Raw genomic sequence first — 19,819 nt, 5'->3', positions numbered from 1 at the left:
TATAATGGTCTTAGAGAAAGATTGGACTTCTGACATCTCAAGCAAAGCACGTGGAAGGTACAGAACCACAGCACGACGTTGCTACTAACAGTATTCCCCCTTCCCTCACCCCGATGACGGGTGGATGGTGGGCGGGTGGACGGGCAGTCAGATAAACACGGAAGAAAGTTAGAGAATAAGTCTATGTGGTGACGTCGTGTGCACTTCCTATGTGGTTCTAGAAAGGCGAGTGACATATCCAGTGCCGATTGGCTGAGGGATATGGGAATCGGGTGGGACTTAAAAAAGTGTAAGTTACGGAGCTGTCACACGTTGCTTCTCTGCCTGCGGGAGTAATAATAATAATAATAATAATAATAATAATAATAATAATAATAATAATAATAATATGGCAGTTAAGGAATGATGCTTAATCAAAATGATAAGGAAAATTGCAAAATTAGTTTATTCCGCAAAAATGTAAAAAAAAAAATAAAAAATAAAAAATCACGAGCTCGAACCGTGGACCCTTAATTGAGTAATTGTTGTCTTGCTTATTTTCATACAAACCGTATGGTTTCAGTGTGCAGCTGGCATTTTTAGCGTTTGCGTGGGACATACTTTGAACAGCTGGACTATGTAACACATCACGAATTTGAAGTATGATTTATTTTTGTCTTATTAGTCTTGAAAAAACAGATAAAAGTGCTGGAAGAGTTGTGTGATTACGTAATCTTCAATCTGGTTGCTATCTTAAGCACGCATTCCTCAAAAGCTGCCAGGGCTTATCGTTGCTTTATCCGATTCTTATCGCGTGCTCAGTGATGAGAAGTCTTTACATTTACGAGGCTGAGTATGCACACTTCATAATGGACGACAGTGATACAGAAAATAGCGGTTATGTCTGGATTTGTATAAGGTAAAATAGTATTTAATTACAGTTTTATGAGTTATTCTGCTTTTCACTAATGTAAAAGTGTATAAAAACGAATTTACTGGGTGTTAACACATTGGAATTCTAGATATATTACGGTTTAAGCGTATGTAATTCTCCAAAATACATTACTATATAGCCTGTGCGGACTTCTCTTTTGCTACTATTGTCGCTCTAAGCTACACTTAGTACTCCAATTGCTACTATCACTACTACTGCAATTGCTACTATCACTACTACTGCAATTGCTATAATTCCTACTGCTGATATTACTAATACTAGCGCTAATATTAATATTATTGCGTTTACTTCTACCATTACTACTGCAATTATTATTGCTACTGCTGTTACTAATGCTATTCTTACTACTACCACTACTACTGCAATTGCTATAACTCTACTGCTGATATTACTAATACTAGCGCTACTATTAATATTACTGCTTTTACTTCTACCATTACTACTGCAACTGCTATTATTGCTGCTACTGCTGTTACTAATGCTATTCTTACTACTACCACTACTACTGCAATTGCTATAACTCTACTGCTGATATTACTAACACTAGCGCTACTATTAATATTACTGCTTTTACTTCTACCATTACTACTGCAACTGCTATTATTGCTGCTACTGCTGTTACTAATGCTATTCTTACTACTACCACTACTACTGCAATTGCTATAACTCTACTGCTGATATTACTAACACTAGCGCTACTATTAATATTACTGCTTTTACTTCTACCATTACTACTGCAACTGCTATTATTGCTGCTACTGCTGTTACTAATGCTATTCTTACTACTACCACTACTACTGCAATTGCTATAATTCCTACTGCTGATATTACTAACACTAGCGCTACTATTAATATTACTGCTTTTACTTCTACCATTACTACTGCAACTGCTATTATTGCTGCTACTGCTGTTACTAATGCTATTCTTACTACTACCACTACTACTGCAATTGCTATAACTCTACTGCTGATATTACTAACACTAGCGCTACTATTAATATTACTGCTTTTACTTCTACCATTACTACTGCAACTGCTATTATTGCTGCTACTGCTGTTACTAATGCTATTCTTACTACTACCACTACTACTGCAATTGCTATAATTCCTACTGCTGATATTACTAACACTAGCGCTACTATTAATATTACTGCTTTTACTTCTACCATTACTACTGCAACTGCTATTATTGCTGCTACTGCTGTTACTAATGCTATTCTTACTACTACCACTACTACTGCAATTGCTATAACTCTACTGCTGATATTACTAACACTAGCGCTACTATTAATATTACTGCTTTTACTTCTACCATTACTACTGCAACTGCTATTATTGCTGCTACTGCTGTTACTAATGCTATTCTTACTACTACCACTACTACTGCAATTGCTATAATTCCTACTGCTGATATTACTAACACTAGCGCTACTATTAATATTACTGCTTTTACTTCTACCATTACTACTGCAACTGCTATTATTGCTGCTACTGCTGTTACTAATGCTATTCTTACTACTACCACTACTACTGCAATTGCTATAACTCTACTGCTGATATTACTAACACTAGCGCTACTATTAATATTACTGCTTTTACTTCTACCATTACTACTGCAACTGCTATTATTGCTGCTACTGCTGTTACTAATGCTATTCTTACTACTACCACTACTACTGCAATTGCTATAATTCCTACTGCTGATATTACTAACACTAGCGCTACTATTAATATTACTGCTTTTACTTCTACCATTACTACTGCAACTGCTATTATTGCTGCTACTGCTGTTACTAATGCTATTCTTACTACTACCACTACTACTGCAATTGCTATAATTCCTACTGCTGATATTACTAACACTAGCGCTACTATTAATATTACTGCTTTTACTTCTACCATTACTACTGCAACTGCTATTATTGCTGCTACTGCTGTTACTAATGCTATTCTTACTACTACCACTACTACTGCAATTGCTATAATTCCTACTGCTGATATTACTAACACTAGCGCTACTATTAATATTACTGCTTTTACTTCTACCATTACTACTGCAACTGCTATTATTGCTGCTACTGCTGTTACTAATGCTATTCTTACTACTACCACTACTACTGCAATTGCTATAACTCTACTGCTGATATTACTAACACTAGCGCTACTATTAATATTACTGCTTTTACTTCTACCATTACTACTGCAACTGCTATTATTGCTGCTACTGCTGTTACTAATGCTATTCTTACTACTACCATTACTACTGCAATTGCTATCATTGCTGCTACTGCTGTTACTAACGCTACTCTTAACACTCCAGTTGCTATTTTGCTATCATTTCTATTACTGCTACTATTAATACCAACACTAACACTAATGTTATTACTTTTACTTGTACAATTACTGCTGCAACTGTTGTTATTGCTGCTACTGCTGTTACTAATGCCACTATTACTACTCCAATTGCTGTTTTGCTCCTAATACTACAATTTCTATCATATCTAGTACTCTATTCCTAATACTAGGCTAGCACTAATATTTACTATTTTTACTTCTACCATTACCACTGCAACTGCTATTGTTGCTTCTACTGTTGTTACTAATGCTACTTTTACTACTACAATTGCTGCTTCTGCTACTATTACTAAAATAAATGCTCCCATTATTGGTACAAAGCTTCTAATATTACTATTAATGATACTATTAGTACTAATATCACTACTGAAATGGCTACTATCACTGCTACTATTACTACTAATCCAATTGCTACTATTACTACTACTATTTTAATTGCTGTTACTGGTAGCTCTACTACTGCAATTGATACTATTACTGTTACAACTACTGCAATTGCTATCATTTTCACTGCTGCTATTACTAATACTAGCGCTAATGCTAATATTAGCTGTTACTAATGCTTTTCTTATCACTCCAATTATTAATACTACAATAAATTGCTTCCATTATTGCTACAAAGTCTCTAATATTACTACTACTACTACTACTAGGCCTACTACTTCTCCAAGTTACTGTTACTACTACTATTCTAATTGCTACCTATTACTGCTAGCACTAGTAGTGTAATTCATATTGTTAATGCTACAACTACTGCATTCTTATTGATACTATTGTGGCTATTTCTATTATTAGTGAAATTGCCACTAAGACTATTACTGGTACACTTGCTGCTACAGTACTACTACCTACTATCAATGTTGAAAATTACTGTTACAACTGCAATTGCTACTATTAACTGCTGAAATTTGTTACTATTATTATTACTATTACTGCTACGATTGTTACTATTACTAATACTGTACTAACATTGCAGTTGCTATTGCTACTATTATTGCATTTACTACAGTGCAACTAGGTACTACAATCGCTGCTATTACTGCTACAACAATTTCTGTTGCTGCTACTAGTGATAGTGATAGATTTATTGATATTAGTTCACAAAAGTACAAAACTTGATCATTTAAAAAAATGATCTATGTACAAAAGTAGTTATACCTAATAAATATACAATTTCCTAAACTAATTAATTTATCGCAAATCTCAGTAATTAATTGTTCAAACTTGCACTTACGTCTGATTTTTAGTGCCTGTTTAAACCAATCGTGATAACTATTACAACTTTAAAACTTATTTATCTGCTCCTTTTCACAATTTTCTACCATGAAATTTTTAAATTAATTATTCCTTTTTTTTTTACTTAAAACATCTAAATTTATTCCATAACTTTCATATTTATGTTTAATTTTAGGTTCACGTATGCCTATTAATTATTTCTTCCATGTCATCATACCGTACTGCATCCAGGTTAGCAGTTGTTGACATATTGCCAGTACACTGCAATAGCTGAATCGGTATTTCTCAGTGAGTACAGTACGTCAGTCTAAATTCCTGTTACATGCTTGTCAGCAAGTTATTTGCTGCTACTAGTACTACTACTAATATTACCACTGCTGCTGCTACTACTACTACTACTACTACTACTACTACTACTACTACTACTACTACTACTAGTGCAATTGCTACTTTTACTACTTTTGATTAATGCGAAAAGGTATTTTTATAGAGAAATCATTAATCATATTATTTTCTCTTCTCTTTGTTGTTTTTATGTTTTTCCCTTTCTTTCCATATGACTGTACTTCGTTCTATAATGCCTAACCGGAGAGGTAAACATTACCGGCAGAGGAGGAGACAAATATAATTTCTATTCAACCAATGGCAGAGGGTCTCATTCCACGTTGGGCGGAGATAGAACGCTTCAGACCGCCTAACTTCAAGTCAAGCGTGGAATGAGACCTCTGGGATTGGTTGAATAGCAATTATACTTCTCTCCTCCTCTGCCGGCAATGTTTTCTTCTCTTGTCAGACATTATGGAACGACGTATACACAGATAGTATGAACGGCGACTGTTTATAAAACGTCTCTGTTACGCATTGGATAATTTTCAGAGAAGCAGTGATGTTGAAAAGCCAGTAACTGTACTGTACAATTTATGAAGGAAGTAAAATATTTTCTGCGAGATCGTGCGTATTTGCTTGGCTTCCGCACAAAACCAATCCGCGGAAAGTCTAAAATTCCACATTCAGTAATCCCAACCTAACACACATAACAATTTCCCTCTTCTTACCGCTTAAGTGACATATTGATTTTACTGCTTTAGGCTTTTAAACATATTATTTTTAGAGACGTTCAATATAGTAATAATTATAAATTGGAAACTTACCACTGCAATTTCACCTAAATTGCACTGTTAATTATTGTTTTTAAATATTTGCACAAATTAGGTAAACTCTACAACTCCATTAAAGTTACTGCATTCGTGATGCAAGTAACATTAAGGAAGCCGTGAAAAAATCAACAAGATTCCAGACTCATCATAGACTGGGGGAAAAAAAAGACAGACGTATATCACGGCCTGCTGGAGTATAGTAAACACAGAAAACATTTTTAAGCAACAATGTTGAAGATAGATGTTTTTGTTTTGCAAATTTACCGTCATTGAACAGAAACCAAGATGGAGATTTCATTGCAACTAATTAGAAATTCCTCTTTCAGGTATGTAATAAACGATCTTCGCACAAAATAATGTACGATACACGAGCGGTATGTTTTCTTTCAATTCTCGGAAATTAAAAAAGCTCAACTACGTTTCGCTTTTTCAATCTTTTCCTCGAACATGAAAACTTCAACATATCGCTCTTGTAACGCATATTATTATTATTATTATTATTATTATTATTATTATTATTATTATTATTATTATTATTATTATTATTGTTTTAATAGTAAAGACGTCTGTTGTATGCAATACGGGAAACTAAAGCGTACCTTTTTCTTTACCTCCGGCCAAAGCAATTTCCTCCCGTTAGCATTCATATCCTGTAACGTGCAAATCTATAGCCGCCGTGACACTGGGCGTTGACCTGATGGACAAACTTTGATCACCGCAAAGCTTGGCTTCTCTTCGTGGTTGTGTGCTCAACAAAATGACAGTCGCGTCTGTCAACTTGGTTCATTTCCAACTGCTCACCTGTTTCGTAATAATGCACTTCTGTTATTTACCAGCGATAATGTGACGTCAAATACAAAGAATGCTAAAAAACAATGGAAGTTAACCTCGCCAAAACTGCGCATCGTGTGGGAATTATTTATGCAGAGGTCACAGTTTCTCTTTCCAACAGAACACGTAATTTAAGTAATTACACGTTGCAAGGCATAAGGTATCGGCGTTCGCATTCTCCAGGCCAACGAACAGTATTCCGATTTTTTGGTCTACTGGACCAAAACACATCCCAGCGACTGCCGAGTCGATGCCTCCTTTCTGCATTAATCTGTACATTACCTTAGCTGCTTATTATTCTATGTTTGATGTTTTCATTTACACCTTTCACCTCCCTTCCTTTGTTTCATTGTTTTATGATTTTTTTGTTTCATTAATTTTTTCTCTCTTATTGTTGGTTCATTCTCCTTGTTTGTTTCTTTTTCTTTTCATATTTTATTCCTTTTCTCTCTGTTCTTCTCTTTGGTTCATTTTCTCTCTATTACTCTATTTGGTTCGTTTTCTCTCTCTTCCTCTCCTTGGTTCATTTTCTCACTTTTTCTCTCTTTGATTCGTTTTTCTCTCTCTTTCCTTTGTTCATTTCCTTCTCTTCCTCTCCTTAATTATATTTCTCTCTGTTCCTCCCTTTAGCTCGTTTTCTCGCCTTTCCCCCTTTTGGTCCGTTTTCTCTCTCTTCCTCTCTTTGGTCCGTTTTCTCTCTATTTCTTTCTTTTGTTTGTTTTGTCCTTCCTCTCTTTGATTCGTTTTCTCTCTCTTCGTCTTTTTGGTTTATTTCATCTCTTTTTCTTTGGATAGTTTCCTTTGTTTTCCTCTCTTGTACTCGTTTCCTCTCTTTTCCTGTCTTTGGTTAGTTATCTCTCTTGACCTCTGTTAGTTCGTTTTCTCTCGGTTTCTCTTCTTGATTCGTTTTCTCCTCTTTTTATCTCTCTTTGGTTCGGTTTTTGTATCTTCATCTCTTTGGTTACTTTACTATCTCTTGCCCCTTTTGGTTCGTTTTCAGTCTTCTTTCTTTTTTCCTTATTTTCTTTTGTTCATGGTTTATATTTTTTTAGTTTTGTTCATTCTTTCTAGTTCCCTTCCCTTGCTTGCCCTTTTCCTTTTCTTTCTTTCTTTGTTTTTTTATTCGCTATTTTGTCATTCATCTAAGGCAGCGTTTCTCAAACTTTTTTGAAGTGGGGGACCACTTTTTTAAGTCAGAACAACTCCGCGGACCACCTTACTCTTGTTCCCTTCGAAAGCAACTTTTCTCTTTTTTGTAATATATTTTAATACCAGTACACTTATATTTTAAAATAGAATTGATTAACTATAATACTTTTCTAATTATATTTTTGTAGCCAATCACAAGTAACGTATAACAAATTCTGTGCATTGTTGAGTCATCGCTTGCTTGTTAGCAGTTAGTTGTTTGAAATCTTTCTTACGCTAGTAGTTGTCCATGTCTCTGTTAAATAGTGCCCATTATAAATAATGGAAAACTTGCTTCGATCCGGATCTTTGAAAAGAAAGAAACATGAAGATAGTTTCATTTAGGCAGTCCTAATATCAGAAGCTGTGTGTAAAGAAATATATTAATTATAGTGCCATTAAAGACATATCTAATCCTAGTGGTAGCTATTCAAAGAAAAAAATACTTTCGTAAATATTACAAGAGTTATAACCCGCAAAATTGAAACGGCACTTAGAGACTAAACACGCAAGTGTAAAAAGTAAACCTGTCGGATTTTAAAATAGGTGGAGTCTAAAATTTCTTATATCGTCATCTGCAATATTAAAAAAAAAAATAAATAAATAAATAAATGCAGAAACGTGCCCGATTTTCAACAAGTACAGATGCAATTTGGCACGTTATATTATTGGTGTACGACGTACAGTACGTGCCCATTTCAATGTGCATATTGGGTGTCGGAAAAACTATTAAGAAAGTCATCAATACATGAAAAGGTTCCTCTGTTACTTTGGTCCTCTGTTATGAATACGGGTGATCCCTGGCTGGGTTACAGGCTCGGCGCCAGATATGCAGCAGAAGATGGCGAGAAACACGTTCATAGTGCTTTAAATCCCTCTTTTGTTGCTGAGAGTAGAGTGGGAAGTCGGTAGACGGGTAGGGTAAGAAATTTCATAAAATATTAGTACTGGGAGAAAAAAAAGGATAGGCGATTTCCATGTGTCATTTTCAAACTCTGAGATTTTCAGCTATAGTGTGATATGCAATTCGTTTGAATTTTATTTTTCTTCTGTCTTTTTTGAAGGACCACAAGGCCAGAACTCGAGGACCACAAGTGGTCCGCGGACCATAGTTTGAGAAACGCTGATCTAAGGCTTCCACCGCATATTTGCAACTCTAAAACATCATATGTAGTAAACAAACTCGTATGTGAAGTCTGACTTGTTTATGTCGAGTTCTTTTCCATTCATATTTCCATCATACACATTTCGAGCACCCAGTTACACACAGTGGGGTTTCTTAACTCATCTTGCTTATCGTTAACATAGCATGACTAGATACACTAAATTAATTTCTAAAAAGAGCCTAAGGTACTGGTTTAATATTTTGTAACTCATATTGTTTTAATTTAATAATACTATATATTTCTTAAGTCCCCTGATTTTTTCACGTTCGATTCAGCCACTATTAGTAAAATCCAATTTCATTTGTAACCGATTATCTTGAAAAATAGTTCTCAATATACCCAGTAAAAGAGCAGCATTTCGTTAAATATTGTTATCTCTTACAAAAAAAAAGTCTTACGAAACCGATAAATATTAGAAAATATATAGAATTAGAATTTATAGAACAGTTACTTACCGGTTGTTTTGTATGATTGTGAAACTTGGACTCTCACTTTGAGAGGGGAACAGAGGTTAAGGGTGTTCGAGAATAAGGTGATAGAAAAATACTAGGGCATTCAGTAAGTAATGACAACAATACTGTAAATCAACGCTCCTAGCGGTGAACATCGAAATATTTTAGTGCTAATGGAGGAGCGATTGTTGCATAATGTGGACTATTAAAACTCTTTAAGTAACCATATTTTGTGAATACAGGGATTGTTCCTGATTTGTATTAAGTAATATCGTCCTAAAAATGTTCAGTAGGTATGAACAAAGATGCTTCATAAAAATACAAGGTGCAAGAGGAAAAAATGCAACCCAGTGCTTTACGGCAATACAAGAAGCTTATGGAAGAGAAGTACTACCGTACCGAACTATTGCAAGATGGATGGAAGCGAGGCATTCGCTTTGAATCAAAACTTGGCATCCTAATAGCTTTAGATCGATCAGTGAAAAAGAGATCCAGAAATGATGCTGCAGATGGAGTCCGCCGTCTTCCAAGGATTTGTCAACGTACTGTTGACATGGCAGGGGGTCTATATTTGAAATATGTAATGCCGAAAGCAATCTAAATAAATTTAGTGAGAAACAGTAACTATATTGCCATTACTTTTCGAATGCCCTAGGATTTGGGGTTAAGAAGGATGAAGTTACAGAAGAATGTAGAAAGTTACACAACGCAGAACTGCACGCATTATATTCTTCACCTAACATAATTAGGAACTTAAATTCAGACGTTTTAAATGGGCAGAGCATGTAGCACGAATGGTTGAATCCAGAAATGTGTATAGGGTGTTAGTTGGAAGACCTGAGGGAAAAAGATCTTTGGGGAGGCCAAGACGAAGATGGGAGGATAATATTAAAATGTATTTGAGGGAGGTGGGATATGATGGTAGAGACTGGATTAATCTTGCTCAGAATAGGGACCGATGGCGGGCTTATGTGAGTGCGGCAATGAACCTCCGGGTTCTCTGAAAGCCATTTGTAAGTAAGTTCACATAGGAAGCTTGCTGGACTGAATTGGGTTGTTGCGGTGATGATGTGAAGCCCATAATGCTGACAGATGGCTGTAGAACGGAATATGACGTGACATTTTTTAGTGTGTGGAGTTCAAAGTTTGAAAAGCTACCTTTGTGGACCCGGGTACAATAATGTTTCACTCTTTCCAACAGATAACAAAAGCTTATTTGTTTAGAAGTGAACCTTTCAGTCTTGTATTGCAGAGTAAACATTGACTCAGTGTTTTTTACGACTTGTTTGTATTGTTATTCCAGCACGCCTTTTTGTTATTTCCATACAAGATCAATCGCAGTTCAGTCGGCTGACAGATTTTTACTAGAGAGACTACAGTCCGATATATACTTTGAGATTTCCCTTGCCTTTATCATTGGACTGCTGGCTTCAGTATCACCATTTGACCTAATTATGTCATTATTTTAATAGCTTCAGTTGAAAATGAACGTTGAATAATTATGATACGCAGTATAAGTTATACTAATCTAAGAATGTTGGACATTTCTTTACTGTTTAAATGTACCGGGCTAAACATGGGACTCCATCCCTTTCCTTTCCTCAGCCGTTGACTGTAAATTCTAACCACCTGTTTTCGCGATTAATTGCATGTAACCGTTGTTTTGAATAGATGCTCGAAACGATTAATTTTTCCACTAATACAGAGGATTGTATTGAAATGCAAATCTAGTCCTTCAGATAAAGCTCCCTGTAAAGCAAATTTGAATAATTTCAAGGGAAAAATTGTTCCGGGGCCGGGTATCGATCCCGGGACCTCTGGTTGAACGTACCAGCGCTCTTACCAACTGAGCTACCCGGGAACTCCACCCGACACCGTCTCAACTTTTCCCTTTATATCCACACAACTCGCGTGGGCTGACGAAACGCCAGAGACCCACATCGAGTGCACACAATCTCTGTGTGACTTGGAATTGTGGTTTTCTGTTAACGTACACAGTGACGTATATATTATGCAAATTATTGAAATTATTCAAATCTGCTTTACAGGGAGCTTTACCTGAAAGACTAGATTTGCATAATATATACGTCACTGTATACGTTAACAGAAAACCACAATTCCAAGTCACACAGAGATTGTGTGCACTCGATGTGGGTCTCTGGCGTTTCGTCAGCCCACGCGAGTTGTGTGGATATAAAAGGAAAAGTTGAGACGGTGTCTGGTGGAGTTCCCGGGTAGCTCAGTTGGTAAGAGCGCTGGTACGTTCAACCAGAGGTCCCGGGATCGATACCCGGCCCCGGAACAATTTTTCCCTTGAAATTATTCAGTTCGTACTGAAAGTCATGAGCAACACATTGCTATAATTCCAATTTCAACAATGTAACAAAATCGATTATATGATCATAATATACAGTCTTTACACTATGTATTGATATATTGTGACGTCATTAACTTCTATCATGTGACCACAGGCAATGTTTGCAAAATGGTCGACAACGATGGTTCTTTCGACAGCGTGCTGTCATTAAATTCCTTGTTAAAGAAGAAGAATCTGCTGCTGAAATTCACCTCAGACTTCAGAGTGAATACGAAGATGTGTGCATGGGCGCCAGCTGTCTTAGGAGATGGGTGAAACATTTCGAAGATGGGAACACGAGCATCCAAGATGAGCCTCATAGCGGTCGCCCTCGAACTTCCTCCACGGAACGCAACAAGGATGAGTTCTGGGATGCATTTTGGTTGAATTTCTTGAACCTGGACAGACCATAAATGCTGTCCGCTATATTCAAACAGTTTTGAAGCTCCGTCGTGCATTGCGCGAGAAACGTCCTGGAAAGATCATCCTGCCACACGATAACACTGATCGTGTCACCGTGGAGAAAATCAGAACACTTGGGTGGGAAACTCTTCCGCAACCTCCCTACAGTCCCGACTTGGCACCCTCCGACTACCATCTTTTCGATTCTTTAAAGGAGCAGCTGAAAGGTTAACGCTACGAGACGCTGGAGGACATCCGGAAAGCAGTGCGTCAGTATCTTCGGGAAGATGAAAGGGACTTCTTACAGCAAGGGAATTTTCAAACATACAGAACGGCGGGAAAAATGTTGTAAAAAAATGGAGACTATGTTGAAAAGCGACAGAAAAGTCTGTAGATTAAGGTGATGTACCTGGTTTGTCTAAAAAATAAAAATTGAGATTTATGACAATGGTTTTCAGTATGACCCTTATGGACGGTGTCACGTACAGAGTTGAACTCATAACATATTTTATGCTCGACCATGCCGAAATGTAGTAATTATACACCTGGTAGCAGTCCTTTAATGCATGTCATTAAAGTACACCGACTCATTAAAGTACAGGTGTTCAGCCAATGACAAGTCAGTTTTGTACCGTTATAAAACCTCAGCCATTGACAAGTCAGCTTTGTACCGTTATAAAACCGCAAGTATCGATTATTCTCGGATATGCAATCGAAAGAGAACTAGCGAAAAGTCACGGAGGCTGGAAATCCAATACTGTCGCAGAAGGTTATGTTCTGTTACTGTAATAATTAGCGTTAATTGTAAATAATATTCAAATAAATTCAATTTGTCATCTCGTTTTTGAATGTCTAATTTAATTTCAATGTTATATCAAAGTTAATATTTAGTTTACTCTGTAGATTCTTATAGGCTCTCAAGGTCAATGTGGACATCTATTCCTCGGAAAAAACCAATACTTTCGCGTCTGCGCACATCTCACAATTTACGAGGTATTGCTCAAGGTCAGTTAGATACAAATAAAATGAATAATTTCAAGTTAGAAATATGGTCGAGCATAAAAAGTCGTATGAAACTCGCCTATAATGGTAATTAAGAAGCTCGTATGAAAATTATGAAACTCGCTTGCGCTCGTTTCATAAACATCCATACTCGCTTCTTAATTAGTATCGTTATAGGCTCGTTGCATAATGTACTATTACGAAACATGACAGAAATTAAATGTTTAGTTAGGTATAAAAATAAATTTAATTCTTTAGCTTAAGACCTATTCTGTTTTAATAAATTTATGTATGTATCGATGTACTGTATGTGTGTGTGGGGGCGGAGTACGCGTGCGTGTGCCATAATATACACACATAAATCAATTTCGTATCGGTCAAATTTAATGTTGTTTTGATTGAGAACTCTGATGAATTCCATCGGACTCTCGTTTCATAAATGACGCAATTAAAAGTACAAATTCCGAGGCCAACTTTCTTTGCCCTTGTCCTTTCTGAGCGGTCTTTCTGATTCATTTACACGAGTACGAGGTTCAGACTGTCACCTCTTCTATAAATAACCCTTTTGCGATAAGCAAATATGGCTGAACATTTTACACAGACAAAAAACATGATCTCTTCAGCACTGTTGGTAAAATATATGTACGTTATAATTGACATAATTAGAGAAACCTGTCATGAGTACTGTTTTGAAATTGAAGTAGGCCTACCTGCATCTTGTATTAAAATGGGATATTTCCCATCGAATGACATGAAGTGAACATTTAAAAATAAAACAGGAAAGGAGACAATGATTAAATTTTATAAGACAATGGCTATACCCATATGTCTATATGGCAGCGAAAGCTGGACATTAAAGAAGACAGATATAAGTAGAATTCAATCAACGGAGATGAGACTTTTGAGGTCAATATTAGGAGTAACAAGAGAAGATGGAATAAAAAACGAAATGATAAGAAAGGAGCTAAATATATACAATATAAATTAAAGAATTGTGAATTTTAGAAATAAATGGCTAGAACACGTACAACGTATGCCAGAAGAAAGATACCCAAGAAAAGCTTTGAGGTATAAACCAAGAGGGAGAAGAAATATAGGAAGACCTCATAAGAGATGGATAGACCAATTTGGAGACGCAACAGGCTAATTAGTCTAAGGCATGCGGTAGAAGAAGACGAAGAAGAAGAAGAAGAAGGAGAAGAAGAAGAAGAAGAAGAATTATTTTTACTTCTTTGAAAGGAAAAAGAAATTTTCTGCTGAGGAAGTTTACAATTTGAAATGCACAGATTTAAAAAGTCTTTTTACGTACCCGAGAAAGGTTATATTTCGGGACGAAACATAACATCTTAGTTCCAGGAAGTAAAATAGGCACTCACCCCTTACCGCCCACTGTAAATATGAGTGAACAAAAGGCAACTTTTATCATAGAACTACTCTGTATTGTAAAAATCAAGAAGGTAATAATCTCATACGCATAAGCGGACGACATAGTAGTAGGATCTAAAGACCTTACAAAGTTACAAGAAACAATAAACATCATGGTAAAATGGTGCAATAGAAACAAATTTGATATAAATGTGGACAAGACAGAAATGTTGATACTCAGAAACGGCAGAAGTGCACCAGAAGCAGAAATCGTCATGAAGAACAGAAAATTAAAAATTGTACCAGACTACAAATATCTAGGCTTAACAATACAAACCAGCGCAGATATTGGGTAGTAAGAATAAAGCTTAAGCACTTTCTCAAGGTTTATACTTATGAGTATGAGCACTTCCTGTGATTATATACTTGTAACCACTAGAACATACTCATATTCGTAAGAATAAAGACATTCTACCTAACGCGAATATATACTCATCTTTACAGCCTTCTTGATCATTTAAAAGTTAGTATGTACTCGTGTTACCTATCCTCTTTGACCACATTGCACCGCGATGCTCAGTTTTATTTATAGACTTTCACATGCTATCCGCATGCTGTAGTGTAAATAAATAAATAAACAATAAATGAATTAATTAAATAATGAAATAAATTAATTAAATAAACAAATAAATAAGTAAATAAATAAATGAATAAATAAATAAACATGAAAGAGAGAGTGAATCAGATAAGTGACGTTAATAAACGGGACACAAGAAAATAGTACTGGGAAATCGTCATTACGCGATGTTGGATAGAGATTACAATCCATTTCTAGAATTCCAGTTATGCTAATTCTATTTTTTATTACACACACACACACACACACACACACACACACACATATATATATATATATATATATATATATATAATTTAAAGTTACAAGTAATTGGATTTTGCAATTCAAATTTTACAAAATGAACTGTAATTGTTAATTATATTTAACAATACGATCTAACCTTATAATTTGATAGCCATTTATATTTTTATAGGTTATGTTTTTTATGAATAACAAATACGTGTTTAATCTTTTTCACATTCACTTTTGTGAAGCGTTAAAGGCTTCTGAAGTTCACTTCTTTTTCTATATTTTTCCATGAGGTACTATATCGTTCATAAATTGTCATTTTTTTTATTTAACTTTAAACTGAACACAAATCAACAAATATTCAAAATTGAGCCTGCTACAAACCATACTCAGAATAGCATGAGAACGAACTTACAAATGTGAGAATATACTAGCTTTTATTCTTATCAACATGAGTATATATTCTGTACAAGATGGACGCTTGAGTATATTCTACTATGCTTCAATGTTATGAGTATATTCTAATGCTTCCATATTATGAGTATGTAATCAAAAATGAGTAGGTACTCAAGTGTTTTTATTCTTACCAACAATAGTATATACTAAAAAAAGTCCAGTATATACTATATACTCATGTTTATTCTTACCAAGGATTGACATTAAATATTTTCATGATTTTACATATTTTGGTACATATTCAGCTTATTTTCTTACATAAATATGTACATATTTCACCCCTTGATATTACATAAAAATCCGGTACCTATAGTCTTTTCGCTGTAAGAAAAATCCTAATGTAAACAATAGCACGTGACTGAAGTGAGGCTTCATTGGCCACTGTTTGGCACCATAGATTCTCAGTACGTGTTCCCGCCTACTGTTGTACATTCTGTTTCATGTTAAACATTTCCCGTTACTCGACAAGTAGGCCTAACCTCACTACTCTGCCTTCGTTTGTGTAGGAAACATTTACTTTATAATTACTGCAATTAAATTATTTTTAAGTATTATGTCTTCACAATGGACAGTTGAGGATACCGAAGCCATACTTCAGTACCACGTGCTTACGTAAACAACTACGACCTCAAGTGACGCCAGCTTGTTACAAGAACAGACTACCTCGGTATTACTGTTGGTATTCATCCGCGTTCATAGTACATAACTAGACTTCGTTGAATTGCCACACGCAGCATGCAATCAGGTTGCCGATGTACGGTAGTATAGAGGAGGTGGACGACGTCCTGGTCTCGTAGTATAAGCAGTTCATGTTAAAGAGTTGTGACCGGTCCAAATAGATAGAGCAGCTACAGCTAATGTATACCTATGTAAGCACTTGTTTTTGCATTACTGTGGTTGGAATAGTCAAAGCTTAACATTTGTTCAGTGCAGACAAGAATTCAATCAAACATACTACAATGAGAGTGTTGCTGTTCCAAACAATTGCCTCTGGAATACCTTTACCCCCGCAGCCAGTCTTGACCCTTTGGAAAACGTGGTTGGATGCTGTTACTTATTATGCAGAATATTACTGCAAAATAATGGAGGTAATTGATGCATTGGATAGCACAGACAGTTCCGCTGTTGCAGCTGTAAAATCATTGCCTTCTGAACAGCTATTGGAAGATATTCTGTTCATTGATTCTAATTTTAAAATCGTATCCAAAAGCATCACCCTGTTAGAATCGTCTAAACTACAACTCTCAGAAGCCCTTAATATAGTGTATAACGTATCACAAACCGTTATCCAAAATAACAATTCACTAATTTCAGAAAAAGTGAAATGTAAGTTGGGAAACATTATTGCTAAACATTCTCCTATTCACAACTTCGTATTATAAATGATGTGCTATCAGGTCACGACAAGACGTCTGAAGTTGGTGTACTAAAAAGTAGTGACTTTCCGTTCTTCAAATATGCACGTATTACATCGTGTGATGTTGAACGTACATTTCCCAGTATAAAAACTGTTTAGTGACCATCGGAGGAGATTACTTTGCAGTCGCTCAAAATGTACGTAACTCTTCACTGCAATGCACATATTCAAGGATGATGTGAGTATATTATATTAAATTTTAAGAGTTAATATATCTCCCTATGAAATAATTGTGTATTTACATGTTTAGACATTTCCTACTTCAAGATCATTCATTATATTTCTTGAATGCAGGATACAGGTTTTATTGTAACCGCAGTATACTGCTCAGTGTTTACATCAGAGGCATACTCCATCCATTGCACGTCCCCTTCTCATACAGTCTATACCGCGTGCATAGTAAACCTTGCGATTCTCGTGGCAATTCCACGAAGTCTATACGTAACAAAATATAAAAGTAGCTTTTCTTTTACATAGCGTTTTACATATGAGTTTCGTCATATTTAACAACTAGAATTCAATTTTTTATTTTCAAATAATACAAGATTGTGGTTTCCAAATACGAACTATATTTTCCAGCGTCATGTGAGTGTTTCGACTGGGAGCCAGTCACGGGTATGACAGCAACGTGCTTATGTTTACATTAGGATTTTTCTTACAGCGAAAACAGTATAGCTATTACCTTCAATCGCTGCAAGAAATGCGAAGTTTTGGGAGGGATCGCGTCAATGACAGCTTCCTGTGGGTGAGGAGGAACCTGTTGTGCAGGTTCTCCTCCGCCGGCCCGGCCGCGCGTAAGTGCAAGTGGCAAGCATTGGTTGACTGACCGGCCGTTCGGCCGGCCGACATGCTCAGTCGTAAGCCACGTTCCCTGCCTGCTAGGCGAAGCAACCCACAGCACTCTTCGCTGCTTTAATTGCCTATTCCGAAAGAATGTGACAGTTCGATTTGATTGCTCAGTGTGCAGATACGGACATCACGAGGATGCGACACCCGACGCAAGGTGAGATTTGTTTTGTTGAAACAGTTTTCAGAGCTTTATTTTTCTTCCGTTCTCTAGCCACGTAGTAAAATTCTGTCCATTAACGTTAGTAGACTTATGGCATACGAGTCCAGTGGATCGATTGTCAGTCGTAGCCTTTTAACGCGATGGCTCTTCATGGGGTAACGTCAAGAGAGTTGCTGTCAGGTGGGCGTGAGACAAGCATGGATGTGTTCAGGGGGTGCATTAACCTCGCAATGTGAAGATTCTCGATAATTTGTTCAAACATTATTTTATTGGTCTACTTTCTTATTATGTGAAATATAAATGACGTATTTTTTTGCATCCATTAAGCCGATAAGCTGGTTCGACATCCCATTTCTCTGCGTATAGAAACTTCTTTCTATCTAATCCAAAAATTTGGGTTGCATTGATTATCTACGAGTCGGTTTATAAGAGAATTCATGCGTAACTTTATCGTTTTACTGAAACGAAATAACTTTGAGATATTTGAAAGAAATAAGAGCGATGATTCTTCTAAATCTTCAGTTCTTACAGCAGTTCTCAACCTATGGTACGTGAACCACTACTGGTTGGTACTTAAAGTTTGAAATAAAAATATAAATTATCATAAAACATAAATATATGTCGGCTAAAGGTTGGTATTATCGTGATATGAGTAATATTGTGATACTTCTTTTTCAGAATTTATTACAATTTTACCACAGTCTACTATATACAGTCACGAAGCTTGAGTTTTGAGGGTGCTAGAAACAACAGACTGTGCCAGTACTATTTTGCATTGCCTGTAATAAGGCGATATTAGCGATCCTAGTGGTGAGCAACTATCTAATGTTTGCATATTTACTACGTATTGAGCTTCGCGACTGTATTTTACTGAGCGAGAGGAAGATCGATTTTTTGCGTCAACGTATTAAGGGAATGTTCGTGGACAAGTTGCTGCGCAAAACCAGTCCTTCTCTCGCTCAGTAAAATTGTAATAAATTCTCAAAAAGAACTATTACAATATACCTCGTATCACAGTATTACCAACCTTTACCATATAGTTGTTTTCTGTATATTTTTTGGAACACTCCATTAAATAATTTAAAATTGTAACTGTTTTTTTCATTGACCGCGTCTAAATAAAGCAGTTATTGGTATTGGAGCATAGGAACGTTTGTTATGACTCCAGGAGCGACACTTGACGATTTGCCATTATAATTTGGTTAGTGTTACAGGTAATGTCCTAAATTACGCCATTGAAAAAGCTATTTCTTTCGTCATTTCATAAGACAGTGTTAAATAGTGAAAGTTAAATGAACCTGAATTTGTTCAGGACGTATCGTTGGCTCCACAAGATGAGAATTGTTAATAACATAAGTTTTTTTCTGTCTTCTTTCTAAGTATTTAAAATATAAACAATACTGACTAAGTTTTATTTTATTTATTTATTATTTTGCTAATAATTGTAACATAAAATATAATACATACAGAAAAACTTTAGCTCGCCACTGAAAGAGTAGAATTCCTGCTCAGGGGCGGATTCCTGAATTGAAATTAATAATTATACAATACAATTTGTCTTATGTCTACTGTGCAATTATAGTATATAAATTTAAATTTACAATTTTTCAATTTTTATAAAATCC

General features: G+C 35.8%; 2 protein-coding genes across 6 annotated transcripts in view; both read left to right on the top strand.

The window, feature by feature from the left end:
• LOC138698490 (uncharacterized) overlaps positions 1–19,819 on the top strand; it is a 713,766-nt gene that overhangs the window by 230,931 nt on the left and 463,016 nt on the right. The window lies entirely within an intron of this gene.
• LOC138698488 (serine-rich adhesin for platelets) overlaps positions 1–19,819 on the top strand; it is a 107,677-nt gene that overhangs the window by 48,505 nt on the left and 39,353 nt on the right. Inside the window, exon 1 of one of the 5 annotated variants that reach the window (XM_069824454.1) lies at positions 751–898. The exons of 3 other annotated variants lie outside the window; for them this stretch is intronic. The gene's annotated coding sequence lies outside the window, so the exon portion shown is untranslated. Of the gene's footprint in view, positions 1–750; positions 899–17,951; positions 18,189–19,819 lie in introns of those variants that run through there. One more of the 5 variants, XM_069824451.1, reaches the window with a different exon arrangement.

Source organism: Periplaneta americana, chromosome 4 (assembly GCF_040183065.1).
Source record: "Periplaneta americana isolate PAMFEO1 chromosome 4, P.americana_PAMFEO1_priV1, whole genome shotgun sequence".
In the NCBI taxonomy this organism is placed as follows: Eukaryota; Metazoa; Arthropoda; class Insecta; order Blattodea; family Blattidae; genus Periplaneta; species Periplaneta americana.
This window is presented reverse-complemented; position numbering and strand designations above follow the sequence as displayed.